Below are 15,839 nucleotides of genomic sequence, written 5' to 3'. Positions count from 1 at the left end.
TACCCATGGTCAAGACTATCTGACTTTTAGAAGACATCTGAAGGCAACTCTATATCGGGAAATTTTTAACGACCAAAGTTTTATCATTTTTTATGTGCTATAAGCCGCCCAGAGTGACTGGCGAAACCCGGCCAGATGGGCGGGGTATTATTATTATTATTATCCAAGTTAAAAATACCAAACTTCCTCAACGCTTCCTCATAATTTGGTATCTGAAGAAGTGTGCATGCACACGAAAGCTTATACCCAGAAAAAACTTAGTTGGTGGTTTCCAGCTGTAATGCTTAAGAGATATGAAAAATAAGGTTTAGAAATAAGTAGAAAAAATTGGTGAGGATTTGCTGAATTAACAATTTGAATTGGAATATAAGAAAGGGAGGTATGAGGAGGTCTGGAAAACAAGTTAAAAGAAAATAAGTAAATGGAAATCCTATGTGTTTTTAGTTGTTATTATTTTTGTATTTTTGTTATTATTTTATATTGTATTATTTTTTGAAAACTTTAATAAATATTATAAAAAAGAAAAGAAAAAACTTAGTTGGGTCTCTAAGGTGCTACTGGACAATTTTTAATTTTTCTTATTCCTCATAAAGTTTGATTTCCAGACCTTTCATCCTCTAGGCTGCCCTCCTCTGCAGATATTCTGGAAACCGGGGTATATTATTATTATTATTATTATTATTATTATTATTATTATTATTATTTTATGGAGGGGGGGCAGTAGCTAAGCCCCTTCCCACATAACCCATCGCATGATGCCATTTGAATGGCAAGGCCCATCAAGTGTTGTTTTGCATCATTTGGATCCCTTCCAATGGGGATTCAAGCCTCACCATGGGACTGAAACTGCCTTGGTCGCGCTGGTTGATGATCTCCGGCGGGCTAGGGACAAAGGTGAGAGCTGTTTCCTAGTTCTGCTGGATCTCTCAGCGGCGTTTGACACCATCGACCATAACATCCTTCTGGACCGTCTAGAGGGGCTGGGAGCTGGGGGCACTGTTATACAGTGGTTCCGCTCCTTCCTCCTGGGCCGTGTCCAGAAGGTGGTGGGGGGGGGTGAGTGTTCAGACCCCTGGGCTCTCACTTGTGGGGTGCCTCAGGGTTCTGTCCTCTCCCCCATGCTTTTTAATATCTATATGAAGCCGCTGGGAGAGATCATCAGGGGGTTTGGACTGGGTGTTCATCAGTATGCAGATGACACCCAGCTCTACCTCTCCTTTAAATCAGAACCAGTGAAGGCGGTGAAGGTCCTGTGTGAGTGCCTGGAGGCGGTTGGAGGTTGGATGGCGGCTAACAGATTGAGGTTGAATCCTGACAAGACAGAAGTACTGTTTTTGGGGGACAGGAGGCGGGCAGGTGTGGAGGATTCCCTGGTCCTGAATGGGGTAACTGTGCCCCTGAAGGACCAGGTGCGCAGCCTGGGAGTCATTTTGGACTCACAGCTGTCCATGGAGGCGCAGATTAACTCTGTGTCCAGGGCAGCTGTCTACCAGCTCCACCTGGTACGCAGGCTAAGAACCTCCCTGCCTGCGGACTGTCTCGCCAGAGTGGTGCATGCTCTAGTTATCTCCTGCTTGGACTACTGCAATGCGCTCTACGTGGGGCTACCTTTGAGGGTGACCCGGAAACTGCAATTAATCCAGAATGCGGCAGCTAGACTGGTGACTGGGAGTGGCCGCCGGGACCACATAACACCGGTCCTGAGAGATCTGCATTGGCTCCCAGTACGTTTCCGAGCACGATTCAAAGTGTTGGTGCTGACCTTTAAAGCCCTAAACGGCCTCGGTCCTGTATACCTGAAAGAGCATCTCCACCCCCATCGTTCAGCCTGGACACTGAGATCCAGCGCCGAGGGCCTTCTGGCGGTTCCCTCATTGCGAGAAGTGAGGCTACAGGGAACCAGACAGAGGGCCTTCTCGGTGGTGGCGCCCGCCCTGTGGAACGCCCTCCCACCAGATGTCAAAGAGATAAAGAATTACCTGACGTTCAGAAGACATCTGAAGGCAGCCCTGTTCAGGGATGTTTTTAATATGTAATGCTGTATTGTTTTTAATACTGATTGGGAGCCGCCCAGAGTGGCTGGGGAAACTCAGCCAGATGGGCGGGGTATAAATAATAAATTATTATTATTATTATTATTATTATTATTATTATTATTATTATTATTATTATTATTATTGCAAAACTGTTCTTTGGCGGGGGGCCGGAGGGACCCCGGAGTTTGGCTCCTAGGGGCGGGGGGGGGGACGACGACGACGATGACTCTTCGCATGCTCAGAGGCGCTCTCGTTCCGCGGATTGGCGGGAGGGGCGCTTGGAGGGCGAGGCTAGTCTCCTCCTCCTCCTCCTCCTCGCGCGGGAGGCCCAGTCGGAGCGGAGCCGGGCGAGAGGCATCTCTCCTTGCCGCTCCCGCCGCCGCCGCCGGAGGAGGAGGAGGAGGAGGAGGAGGAGAAAGGCGGCGAGGCGCGGCGAGGCCTGCGCGCCGGAAGTGAGCGGACTGAGGGGAGAAGGAGGAGGAGGAGAAGCGGGGCGGAGCCCGGCCGGCTGCGCGGAGCTGCTCGCGGGGTGGCTGCGGCGGCTTATGTGTGTGAGAGAGAAAGATTGTGAGGCGTCGGAGGAAGGAAGGAATCTCGTCAGCCTTGGCTTGAGGGGTTGCCGCGGGCGGGCGGGCGGAGGAGCCAGCCAAGCCCAGCCAGGGCGCTGAGGGAAAAGGAGGAGCCGCCGCCGCCGCCGCCGGGTGTCCAGCAAGAGCAACAGCCGCCGCCACGGTGAGAGAGCCCCGCTTGCCTTCCCTCCCCCCCCCCCGAAACCTCCTCCCCACCCCCGGCGTTGTGGGTGTGAGGGAAACTGGGCGGGGGGGGGTCTCTTCTTCCGCCGCCTCCTCCCCCAGGAGCAGAGGCGGCGGAGCCTTACCCCGGGGTGGGATGTGAGTAAGGGGGGGGGGGTGCGGTGGGGTGGGGTGGGGCCGGAGAGAGACGCCCCCCCCCCCGCCGCCAGTACTTCGGCCTTTGCCGCCCGCTTTCCCTCCCCCCGCCGCCCCTTTTCGCCAGGCGCTTTTCCTCCCCTCGCTGGGGAGGGTCTCCCGTTTTTTTTGATTGTCCCTGCTTGCGGGTCGCAGCGTGGGGAGGGGGCGGTCAGAGGTAGGAATGTCTTCTCCCCCCACCCCACCCCCCAAAAAAGCTAAGTAAGTGTTGGGAGAGGGATTCATGTTTCGAAATGTACCCCACCCCGCCTCACCCCACCCAGCCCCCGGGATGAGCTTAGATCTGTATCCACATCTATAGATCTGTATCCACATCTATATCTATTTATCTGCATCTATATCCATATCTATATCTATAGCCACATCTATATATCTGTAGCCGCATCTATATTTCTATATAGCTATATATCCACATCTATATAGCTATATATCCATATCTATATCCACTATCCACATCTATATAGCTATATATCCATGTCTATATCCACTATATCCACACCTATATAGCTATATATCCATATCTATATCCACTATCCACATCTATATAGCTATATATCCATGTCTATATCCACTATATCCACACCTATATAGCTATATATCCATATCTATATCCACTATCCACACCTATATAGCTATATATCCATATCTACATCTATATCCACTATATCCACATCTGTATAGCTATATATCCATATCTATATATCTATACCCACATCTATATAGCTATATATGCATATCTGTGTGTGTGTGTGTGTGTTTTCATTGGGAGAATGGGTGCAGCAGGGTCTTTTCTGAATTATTGGGGGGGGGAGTGCACGACTTGGGTGTATTTATGTACAGCGCATTTCTGCATGCAGGAAAGGTCTCCACAGAGCAAGCAACCCAGCGAGCCAGTCCCCTTTTCCTCCAGCCTGCATGTGAGAGGGGAGGGATGGGCTTGCAGCAGAAAACAGCATTACAGTACATCACTTCTCTGTCTGTTGCTATACCCAACTGCTTGTGGATCCAGCCTCCACCCTTACACCCCTCCTTCCTTCTGGAATCTGTTAAGCGCAGGCTGCGCGCTGGAGAGAGAGGGGTTGGTCTAGTACTCTGGTTAGCTCCCCTCTCCCCCGCCCGCCCCCCCAAATCTGAAATCTCTCCCAGCGGCATTCCCGAGGATTGCTGTCAAATAGGCAGAGATTTGAACGTAAAAATACGAAAGCAATAGCACTTAGCTGAGCTTTCAGAACGGACTTAGAGGCTGTCAGAGGAAGGGTTTGCTCAGGACTGAGGCATTCAGGCAGTGCCAGCGGGGGGGGGGGGGCGGACTCCGCCCTGTGGAGCTGGCAGACCAACATAGCGCCTCTCTTGCAAGGATATGCAAATCCGTGTGGAATAATTCTCGCAAAAGCCTCGCAAATTAAGAACTTGAGGGCAAAGGGGTTGCAAGCATGGATTGGCGTGAAATAAATGTTTCCTTTCAGAATGTGTTCGCATAGCTGTACAGAGAATAGTGGGGTTGGCATGGTGTTGAAGAATCAATCCTGGCAGCACAGCTGGTGGCTACCATTTGGATGAGGAAAGGTTTCTAGTGCATGGTGAGGATTATTGGTGAAATGGGAAGGATGAAGTAGGAGAAATGCTTTTTGTTGTAAACTGTTTGATAATGTTTGTTCCCATTTTTGCAATAATGTATACTGGCCTCTTGTGCAAAAAGGAGCAAAACTTAAGATAATGCAGAAATGGCAATGAAAGAGCCTGCTTGAACTAGCACTGTTACAGATCTGCATAATACCAGCAGTTGTAAGAAATCTATCATTTATTTTCATTATCTCATAAAAATTCTATACTGCTTGATTGTAAAAACAAACCCCCAGACCCCACACAGTTGTTAACAAAGGCAAGTTTGGTGTGATGCATCTGATGTATCTGAAAGTTCTCTCAGTAGATTTCTAGATTTCCCATCAACCAAAGTCTTCTGGGTGGTTTATAAAAAATGTAGTTTAGAGCCCAGAAGTCGTGTGAATTCAGGGAAGGACAGTGTGGCACTGAAAGGTGGAAAGGGATAATCTGTAAAGGAGACAGAAGAATCGTAGTGGGGAATATATTCATGTTCCAAGAAAACATATACAACAAGAAAAAAATAAGGCTGCAGAGATGTGAAAGAAATAATGGATGCATAGCAGGTATCAATGACACAAGAAGAAGTTGTCTTTGGACTTTTGAAGTGTTCCAGAAGCAGATATTTTACAAGGGTCCTGCCTTTTACAAGAGGTGGAAGCTTCCATTCTAATGATAACACTAAAGTAGTGCAAGATGAATATATTTTATATCTGAAAGACTATTAGCTGGCTTATCATAGTTTTCTCTGGTTTAATTCAAATTAATTTTTATGGTTACTCTTTTGGGGGGGAAACTTGTCTTTCTTCCTCTAAGATTCAGTTTCCTGAAACCAAATATGTGTGTAGAAATGCAGTTACATAACATATTTGAACAGTTTTGCCACTTTTGTGTAGCCTGTTAAATTATAGCCCTCTGCTTACTGAAGCAACCCTTGTAAGTGAAGGGGCGGAGAAGTGTAAGGATCTGGAAAAATGCTGAATCAGATTCCAGCGTCTCAGTGTCTTTCTCCAGTGACTAAATTTGACAGTGTGGGCTGTTAATGTGCCAGTTTCTCTTACGGTTATGTGTACAGAATATAGATCTAGTTGTTTTGCCATGCCTCACTTGGTATGTAGCCCTTCTCTGTATGTTGCACTGCATTCCAGAATACAATGGTATTCCAGGAACAAGCAATTTTAAGGAGACAGTTTGGGGAAAGTGCACGTGAGTAGGAAATATTGCTGAGGGAGACCACAACTGGGATTGTAATCTTATTCAGACTTGGAGTAAACTGCAATTCCTATTGAACACATTGAGGATCAGTCTGCAAATACAGTAATCTCTTCTGGAATCTAAAATATTCATATGAGGTTGCATCCGTTTGTTGATTTCACTTGTTTGTTAATTTATCAAACACTAATCCATTTAAACGTTATGGCAATTCTATTGTATGTGGGTTTTAAAAAACCCTTTCTCTGTTGTTATACATTTACAGTGATACCTCGAGTTACGAACATCTTGGGTTACAAACACTTCAGGTTACAGACTCCGCTAACCCAGAAGTAGTACCTCGGGTTAAGAACTTTACCTCAGGATGAGAACAGAAATCGCACGCTGGCTGCACGGCAGCAGCGGGAAGCCCCATTAGCTAAAGTGGTACCTCAGGTTAAGAACGGTTTCAGGTTAAGAACAGACCTCCAGAACGAATTAAGTTCGTAACCAGGGGTACCACTGTTATTAGAATGTTTTAGGTACAAGATGCATGTTTAAGGGTAGTATTATCAGGTCAGCATCACAGGTGAAACTATGCTCAGGGAAACCTGGAACAATTCCATAGCAAATAGCTATGCAGAGTCCCACCAAGTGGTGGTGAGGGGGATGGCTTTTGCAGTGCCCTTGGCCAGTGGCGTAGCGTGGGGGGTGCAGGGGGGCCGGCCGCACCGGGCGCAACCTCTGGGGGGGCGCGCTCGCACTCTCACTTGCAGCTCTCTGCCCCCTGCTAAAATCCATGGGTTAGAGAAGAAACAATCGAGGAGGACTGGGAAAAATTTAAAGACTATTTGAAAAAACACTATAAGTTGTATGAATGTTAAAAAATGCACTTTTTAGGAAATTCTAGCTTCAGCAATTGTAAATTAATGAAATGGAAATTAAGGTACAAGAAGTCAGAGGTGGAATAATGAAATAACTTTATTATGTTTAAGCTAAAACGTATAAGATTTGGGTTACAACACTTTGGAAACTAGGTAACATGATAAAATGAAAGATACAATAAGTTTTGAAATAAGTTAACAAATTGCTGATGTTTTGTATCACAGAGAACGCAGGGTTAGGAAGATGCGGGTTAGGAAGAAGTCCATTAGATTTGCTGAAAAAAAGATCATGGAAATTCGTAACTTCTCTATATTATTTCTTATATTTGTCTTTTATTCTTTTTTTCTGTATTTCATAAACTCAATAAAAATATTATAAAAAAAATAAAATAAAATCCACGGGTTAGGGGGCGCAAATTACTTGCCTTGCCCCGGGTGCTGACAACCCACGCTACGCCACTGCCCTTGGCAGAGAAATAGCATGCACAATTACTGGGATCAGCTCTAGCAGTGAGTCCAAGGGGTGGCCACACTTAGGAAAGAAGAAGGAGAAGAAGAAATTTTATTTATACCCTGCCCTCCCCAGCCAAGACCGGGCTCAGGGCAGCTAACACCAGGTATAAAAACAATTGATTGAAATACAACTTAAAAACAAGATTAAAATACAACATTAAAACATTAAAATGCAGCCGCATTTCAGTAGGAACTCAAATCAAAAACTTTTTAAGGGATGAAAACGTCAAGTCTTCACCAAGGCCAACTATTCAGGCTGGTCCTACATGGGCCAGAAAAAAAGCCAGGGAAGTCCCCAAATAGGAGTTCCATCACAGAAAGAAAAAGGAAAGAGGGGGAGGAGATCAAGTTGATTCCAAGCCAAAGGCCAGGCAGAACAACTCTGTCTTACAGGCCCTGTGGAAAGAAATCAGATCCCTGGTCTCATGAGGCAGAGCGTTCCACCAGGCCAGATCCAGTGTTGAAAAGGCCCTGGCTCTTAGCCTCTTAGCTGAGGATTAGCCTCTTAGCTGAGGCTAATCTGACTTCCTTAGGGCCCGGGACCTCTAGGGTGTTACTATTTATGGACCTTAAGGTCCTCTGTGGGGCATACAGGCGGTCCCATAGGTATACTACTGTTGCGGAGGAGGCACTGAGCTGGTAAAAACCAGGCCGCTCTTGCAGCTGTTCCTTGGCTGGGAACTCTTCCCTCCACCACTCTCCAAGGCATTGCCTTCTGGCACCACTTTTCCCTAGTTTACTTGCTCTCCACTTTGAAAAAGGAAGTGTGTTTTATTTCAGCCACAGCTGGAACCCAGACTCCTCATTGACCTGCACCAGCAGCTCTTGTCCTGGTGGCTGCTGTTTCCCCTGCAGGTGTGGTTGCCGTACACTGCCACCTCTTTGAGAAATTTTGGACCTTTTCCCTATTTTGAACTGGGACCCAATGAGAAGTCCCCTCCCCCCACCAAGAGGAAGTTAAGCTTCGGAGCAGGGATGCAGGGAGGTGAGGGAACCAGCTAGCAACAGGTACCTACAAACAAGGTTGAGGCAATTCTTCCTCAAAGAACAAGATTAGTAACTGGAATCTGTATAAGGCAAATATGGCAAGCATATATCCTTTCTCTCTTTCCTTCCCTCCAGCACCAAATCTTCCCTGGAACATTTGTACAACAGGCGGACACCAGACCTGATAAAGTTTGATAAATCCCTAATTTGAGAACTGGAAATAGTTTATTTTCCATTGTCTCCTCCATTGCCCCCCCCCCCCAATATGGGCAGCAACCATTCTGTGCACGTTTGATTGATGTGCAACCACTGACACATGAGTCCTTTTCGACCTCAAAGAGGCTGGAATGAGGGTTGGGCTAATGCACAAATGGGGGGGGGTGCCTGTGTATAAAACACTCTTAAATGATATTATTTGTGCTTACTTTATTGCTTTTTAATATTCTAGAGGCACACCACCATTTGGTTTTAGGGACTTAATGCCCATTGGTGTGTCAGGTTCAGGGTCAGACACATCCAACTCATACCATTTATTTTACCGTTTTTAATGCTAAATGAAAACCTTTTGGATTATTTTCACTACTCATTTTTATCAGCAGCTGTGTATAAACTCAGTCCTAGTTTTTGTTTGTTTGTTCATTTTTTTGTTAATCTGTCCTGCCTTTAGACCATAGTTAGTTTTGCTATTTCCTCTGGATATCTGGAGTTTGATAAATCCCTGATTTGAGAACTGGAAAGATTTTATCTTCCATTCTCTCCATCATTAATTATGATAATATCTTCGGGAAGGTTATTCCCTATTGAGAAAGAGGAACGTGATTGGATCATGCTTTGGGAACAATATTTTGGATGCTTGTTGATTTCTGCACATGGCATATTTTCAAAACACTCCTCTGCGTGTGTTTTTTTGGGGGGGCATATTGGTTGGTTTACATTTGTAGAGGCCCAGAAAATGTTGCCATGGCTTGTTCTTATGACACTCCTATCTTGCAGACCTTGGGTAATAGACCAGTACAGTTACAAACCAGCAATAGGAGGCCTGGTAAAAAAACCCATAAATGCAAGAACCAGACACTGCAAAAAACCACATGCCAGCTTTGTCCCCATATCTACCCAGGCAGCACTGTTACAGAGTCTAATAATGTCAACCACATTATCATGGGTTCATTTACCTGCTCCTCTCCCTATGTGATATGTTGCTTGTTTTTTATATTGTTTTGTACATTACTTAATTTTTTTAAACTGCCATTTTGGTCACTGTACTTTTACAGTTCACTTCTCCTGTAACTCCACTTCCTTCCATATACATGTATGCATAATACGGTTGTATTACACTCAGTGCATCTGATTAAGTGGCCTGGGGTCCACAAAAGCTGATGCCATAATCAGTGTGTTATTGTTTAAGATGTTGTTTGTTTCATTTCAACTGGTATCTTAAAACCATTTGATCTATTATGAGCAACCAAAGTTATTTTACGGAAGTTCTTTCTGTCATCAGATAGATATATGTTTCATTATCTTAATCTTGTTACTCTAGCTTGGTTTCCTCGTGAGTTACACCCTTATACTGTCATTGATAATTTCTATATGTATGAGGCAGACCAAATTTCTGTAGTTTTCATCTTTGTCTAGCCACACTACTTTTAACACTTTTTTCATTCCATTTATCACTCTTTTCCCAGCCTTTCTCCTTGTTGCACAGGTTCTTCATTTTGTGCAGCTCTGGGATACTGTGTCAAATATTTTGCAGCTTTGTTATTTTTCAGACTATCCCCTGTCATTTCCATCACACAAACATTATGGTGGAAATGAGCTATGCAGATAGTGTTCATTTGGAAAAACCTGTTAGCAAATAGGGCTGATTTGAACCAGGGGCACGAGACTCCGGCCATCTTGTATGTACCACTACCTTAGCAAGGATTGCGCTAATAGCCATTTTCTTTCTTTCCAAGCTTCATTTCTCCCCTCTCCTGTTCTACAATTTGTTCACCATTTATATTGAGGCTACATGTTTGTACCTCCTCTCAGTTTCTAACATATGTCATCCCCTCTCCTTTGAAAGAACCTAGGCTTATTTGAAGAAGAAAAATCTAGGACTTCTGTAGGTGTGGGGGAAGCTAGTCCATCATTTGGGTGTGTGTGTTTAGTACATGCTCTGGACTCATATGTGACAATATCACTAGTTCTATATTTTTTAAAAATCAAGCTTGCCCATCCAGACTTATAATTCATCCTTATATACAGTAAGAAAACCATTGCTGGTATCCTGCAAGCATTATACAGTAATTGTTAGTCGTCAGACACGTTTTGTGACTGGCACAGTTCCAACTGTGACCACCTGGAGGTCTCTGGAATGCCAGGTTGGCAAATGACATCTTTCTGGTTGGCCCCTCCAGCTTTCTTAAGCTGGTAAGCAGAAGAGCTTATTTATTGCATTTAGTAAAGGTAAAGGGACCCCTGACCATTAGGTCCAGTCGTGACCGACTCTGGGGTTGCGGTGCTCATCTCGCTTTATTGGCCAAGGGAGCCGGCGTACAGCTTCCGGGTCATGAGGCCAGCATGGCTAAGCTGCTTCTGGCGAACCAGTACAGCGCACGGAAACGCCGTTTACCTTTCCGTCGGAGCGGTACCTGTTGATCTACTTGCACTTCGACGTGCTTTTGAACTGCTAGGTTGGCAGGAGCTGGGACAGATCAACGGGAGCTCACCCCGTCATGGGGATTCAAACCGCCGACCTTCTGATCGGCAAGTCCTAGGCTCTGTGGTTTAACCCACAGCGCCACCCGGGTCATTTTTATTGCATTTATATCCCACCTTTTTGTCCAAAGAGTACATGGTTCACCACCTCCTCAGTTAATCCCTACAGTGACCCTGTGAGGCAGGTTAAGAGGCTGTGACTGGCCCAAGGTCACCCAGTGAGCTTCATGACTGAGTGGGGATTTGAACTCTGGCCTCCCAGGCCCTTATCTGACACTCTAACCACTACACCACACTGACTTCCTAGAGTACTATGGGGCAGCTGTATAAATTAAGTAGGTAAATAAACATGGGAAAAGCAAAATGTCACAGAGAAGGATCTGAAATGTTTTCCTTGAAGCTTGAATTTGTTTTATTTTGAATTGTTTTATTTGATGTTTTAATGTGAACTTTGATTTTTTTAAAAAACATAAAGTGGTATAGAAATGATGATGATGATGATGATGATGATGATGATGATGATGATGATGATATCTGGGGGGGGTGGTCCCTAGACATACCGTTGTGGCAACTGTAACCCAGGTTTAAGGTCCCATTTGGTGATTAGCTTATATACCTGAGTTTCTAACACCATAGTTTTTTGATTACCCAAACCCTGCTGAGCTACATAAATATGGACATGCTAAAACCCACAATCTGAAGCTATGCTTTTTGTTGGTTTATTAATTTGGTTTATTTTAACTATGGTTTGGTATTACTTGTAAACCTGGCACTCTTCCATAGCAATGGTTTGTTTGCCCATCTCAACACAGGTGCGCAATCTAGCTACAAAGCACGATCAACTGGAAAGCAAATCAAGCTTTGGAGAAAAAAAGCCATGGTTTGTTTGATCACCGGTGGGACTGCTTGTTGTTCAGTCATGCTTTGTTAAACAAACAGCAGCTTAGTATGTGTGAACAAGGGCTTTTGTATTTTTCTAAAAATGTTGTGTATATGACTGCTGTGGGTATAGTCTATAGTTTATCCCTTCTGGGACTATAGGATGTTAGGTGCTAGCATTATTTCGTAATGGCTCAGCATTCCAAACAGTTGCACTGTCTTTCAAAAAATTGTAATCTGGTTTCTTTGGCAAAAGCATATCAAATATTAGAAACATAAAACTAGGTCAGAGATGTTTTTAAAATGATGAATGAGAACCACAGAACCATTAAACTATCTGGGTCACATTTTTCAGTTTTTCTTTTTACTTTAAGTACACATTTTATTATGCCTATTAACAAAAACAAAAAAAACCAAAAAAAACCCATTCTCACTAGAAGACCATCCTGCATTGTTTTAAAAGCTGTTTTTTTAACTTTAAAAGTGAATTGCTTTTATGGCATAATGCAGTTTCCCAAATCTTTTTCCTTTGTAGACCACTTGAAAATTGCTGATGGTCTCGGTGGACCATTTAATGATTTTTTTGCCCATTGTAGCAGTTGCAGTGCACTGTGCTAGATGCTGTTATGATTTTTAATTGCATTTTTATTGCTTTTTTGTTTCTTCTAATGTATGTATTGAAATTTGCATTCCATAGAATTCAAATTGTAATGCAATGTAATACAATATAAGATATAAAAGAAGCAATAAAAGTACAAAAAAATTCAGCATTGACGTTCTACAGACTCATAGAATCATAGACTTGGAAGGGACCCTGAGGTTCATATAGTCCAACCCCCTGCAATGCAGGAATATGTAGGTGTCCCTTGCGGGGATCTGTGTAGAAACTAGCCTATTGCATTAAGTTAAAATTCATGTTGATTGCTCCACTAACTTTTGTCTCTAGTCCCACCCACCGCTGGCATGTGGGCTCTGGAAAGTTGCCCAGAGGGAAATGCAGCCTTTGAGCTGAAAAAGTTTCCTTAGCCCAGCCATGATGTGTCTAAGCTAAACACAGTGCTGTGCTTGGGTGGATATGCACGTGACTTTGGTAGTTCCAGGAGCAAGGTTAGTTTCAGTTTGTTGCTCAGGTGCTCACCAAGGGAATAGTTCAGGTGGCAATTACTCATGTAAAAAGTCGTCCTTGCTTTTCTCAACTTTCCCTTGCACACAGTTCGTCCCTATTTCCATGCCTGATCCTCTCTCCTATATGCAGCCCCCTTTGTGCACACACCTTTATAAAATTCAGTCCCCTTTTCTCTGCCTCCTCCTTTTCCCAACTCTCCCTTGCACCCAGGACGCCCTCATTTCTATCCTCCTCTCTCTTGTTTTACAGTTCCCTTCTCTGCCCACTCCCATGCCAATATATGTTACTGTATCTGTAAGATGAATACAACTTTAAGAGCAAGTCTGTCTGCTACCTAACATTGATCAGTGATTGATCACTTCTTTACTAAGGAAGCAATTATTGTGTCAAATGCTGCACCCCCTTCCACATCTCTCACTACAGTTCCTTTTGTTTACATGAGCCTTAAAGAAGGAGGGCTGGTTCAATTTTGAAGGATTGAAGTAGGCTACAAAACAAATAGAACCTATGGCCCTAGTAAAATTATGAAAGACTATGGCTGTCATTAATGAATAGCTTTTACTGGGGTGGGAGCAACCTTAGTGGGGGGGGGGAGCAGGGAGGAAACCAAAATAAATGACTCAAGTGGAGCAACAAAATGGCAATACACTTGCAACATTTCCTGTGTCGGCGGGGCAGGAAGTTATACAGTGGTACCTCGGGTTAAGTACTTAATTCGTTCTGGAGGTCCGTTCTTAACCTGAAACTGTTCTTAACCTGAAGCACCACTTTAGCTAATGGGGCCTGCTGTGCCGCCGCCGTGCGATTTCTGTTCGTATCCTGAAGCAAAGTTCTTAACCCGAGGTACTATTTCTGGGTTAGTGGAGTCTGTAACCCGAGGTACCACTGTAGATGAAAATGAAAGAGAACTTGATTCCATGAGAATACTATGTGTCGCTACCATTCAGAAATCCACAAAGATAAAGTACAGTACTGTCCAGTGTTTTCTCAAACATTTTGACTAATCCTAGAAGTTGTGGTCATCATTATCTGCTTCAAGGAAGGATTCAGCATTATGCCAATAATAGCAAAACACTTCTATGACTTTTATTTCATGTTTGTCACATTGTTTTATTATTTTGCTGCTTAGGTTTTAGTATTTAGTATTTTCAGGTTTTTCTCTACGTAACTATGGGGTGGTTTTGTTTTGTTATGGTGAAAGCTACTCTTGGCCCATAGACCGTCTGATTCAAATAAATCAAAGGAAATCCCCTTATCTTACTATATCTCCTCTTGTTAGTCTTGAACTGCTTCCATTTACAACCTTGCACGTGCTGTGCATACAGTCGTACCTCCTTTTGCGTCCGGGATCCGTTCCAGAGCCCCGGACGCTCGACGAAAGGGATGCTCGACAAATCACCACTTTGCGCATGCGTGGAGCGCAATTTAGAGCTTCTGCGCAAGAGTGAGCGGCAAACCCGGAAGTAACCTGTTCCGGTACTTCTGGGTTTGCCGCAGACGTTCGACGAAATGGACCCTAAACGGGACGGACTCAAAACGAGGTGCGACTGTACTGTTGCTAAAGTGTTTGACTTCTCATAAAAATCTAAGCCATTTGCACTGGGAGGTCAGGTGTGCATGAGTGTAAAAGCTGTCTTGTCTGTCCTGTCCTAACCAGCATAATCCTGCTTACCTTTTAATAGTGTTTGACTATAAGATGTAATAACTCTTCAAAATATGAAGTTCAAAGCATCATAATAGGATGCAGAGAAACAGAGGAAAGGGCACTCTGAAAAATTTTGCTTTTGAAAAGTTTTTCTTAACAGCAAGTGGCTTTGCCTATGTATTAATGCATGTTCTCTCTATTACAAATAGATGAGATACAAGGATCTAATTATTCCTCTTTACCCTCCACCTTTTCTAAAAACATTGCAATAAAAGCTATTAATCCTACATCCTGGTTGATTGCGCTAAACATAGTACAATCCTTCTTTCTCCTCAGGCATATATAATTTAGTTTTATATAAAATGAGATATTTAACCAGTTTAGGGAGTTTTCTTCATTTTGGCACTTGTATGCAAGATGCATTTTCCATAACCTTTTTAAAAATTTTCTTGAGAATGGATCAAGTACCGCTGAGCAGCTGATTGTTTCACAAGGGAAACAGTTTGGCAGCGGTATCCCTCTGTCAACTGGATAGATGCCTATTTTTATCCTTGCTTCATAAAACCTTCCAGCTGTCTTTAATTTAAATAAAATGTGGATATGCTGGTTGATCCAGAGTGAGAAATTTCTGTCGAGATCTGTCTTTTGTTGAAACACTCCAGTCTCTAAGCCATTCATTCTAAGGATAAACTACTTTAGTTCCAATTATGGCAGAGAGCACATACAACAATTATGTCAGTAGTTGCTGGGTTCACACAACACAGTGGTGTATATTATTAGACTCTCCATTGCAAATTATGTACTCTTGACAAGTTGAGACTTTTATTGACTGTCATCCACAGCTCAAAGTATCTTGAGGAAGTTTAGATGTGAAGCAGTCATCAAAGTAGCTCAGTGCATTCCTTTGTTTGCATTTGACACACAGATGACGTTGTCAGTCAGGAGAGTGTTCTTCTCAGTCATTCTTAGAGACCACAGAGACCTGTAGTTAGAAGGATAATCTTTTAGTGTATGGTGCACAAGCCATTTGCTTACTTTCTTATTACATTTTTATACTGGCCAGTATCCATTTTTTATTTCATGTTTATGTCTCACTTTTATATATTATGGTTTTAATTTTTACTGTTAACCTCTTAGTTGACACCTTTGTTATGGAGCAGTAGGGATGTGGGTGGTCCTGTGCTCTAAACCACCGAGCCTCTTGGGCTTGCCGGTGGTTTGAATCCCTGCGCCGGGGTGAGCTTCCGTTGCTCTGTCCCAGCTCCTGCCAACCTAGCAGTTCGAAAGCACACCAGTGCAAGTAGATAAATAGGTACCTCTGTGGCAGGAAGG

At 43.8% G+C, this 15,839-nt stretch overlaps 1 protein-coding gene across 5 annotated transcripts in view; it reads left to right on the top strand.

Annotated features, from left to right (window-relative positions):
* The first annotated feature begins 2,514 nt into the window (after nt 1–2,514).
* Nucleotides 2,515–15,839, top strand: part of RAPH1 (Ras association (RalGDS/AF-6) and pleckstrin homology domains 1) — an 82,964-nt gene continuing 69,639 nt past the window's right edge. For 4 of the 5 annotated variants that reach the window (XM_081856776.1, XM_081856775.1, XM_081856774.1 and 1 more), the window contains exon 1: nt 2,515–2,768. The gene's annotated coding sequence lies outside the window, so the exon portion shown is untranslated. The remainder of the gene's footprint in view (nt 2,769–15,839) is intronic. The other variant, XM_081856777.1, reaches the window with a different exon arrangement.

Source organism: Podarcis erhardii (genome assembly GCF_964252035.2).
Source record: "Podarcis erhardii genome assembly, chromosome: 1".
In the NCBI taxonomy this organism is placed as follows: Eukaryota; Metazoa; Chordata; class Lepidosauria; order Squamata; family Lacertidae; genus Podarcis; species Podarcis erhardii.
Note: the sequence above shows the minus strand (reverse complement) of the source record. Positions and strands in the feature narration are given on the sequence as shown.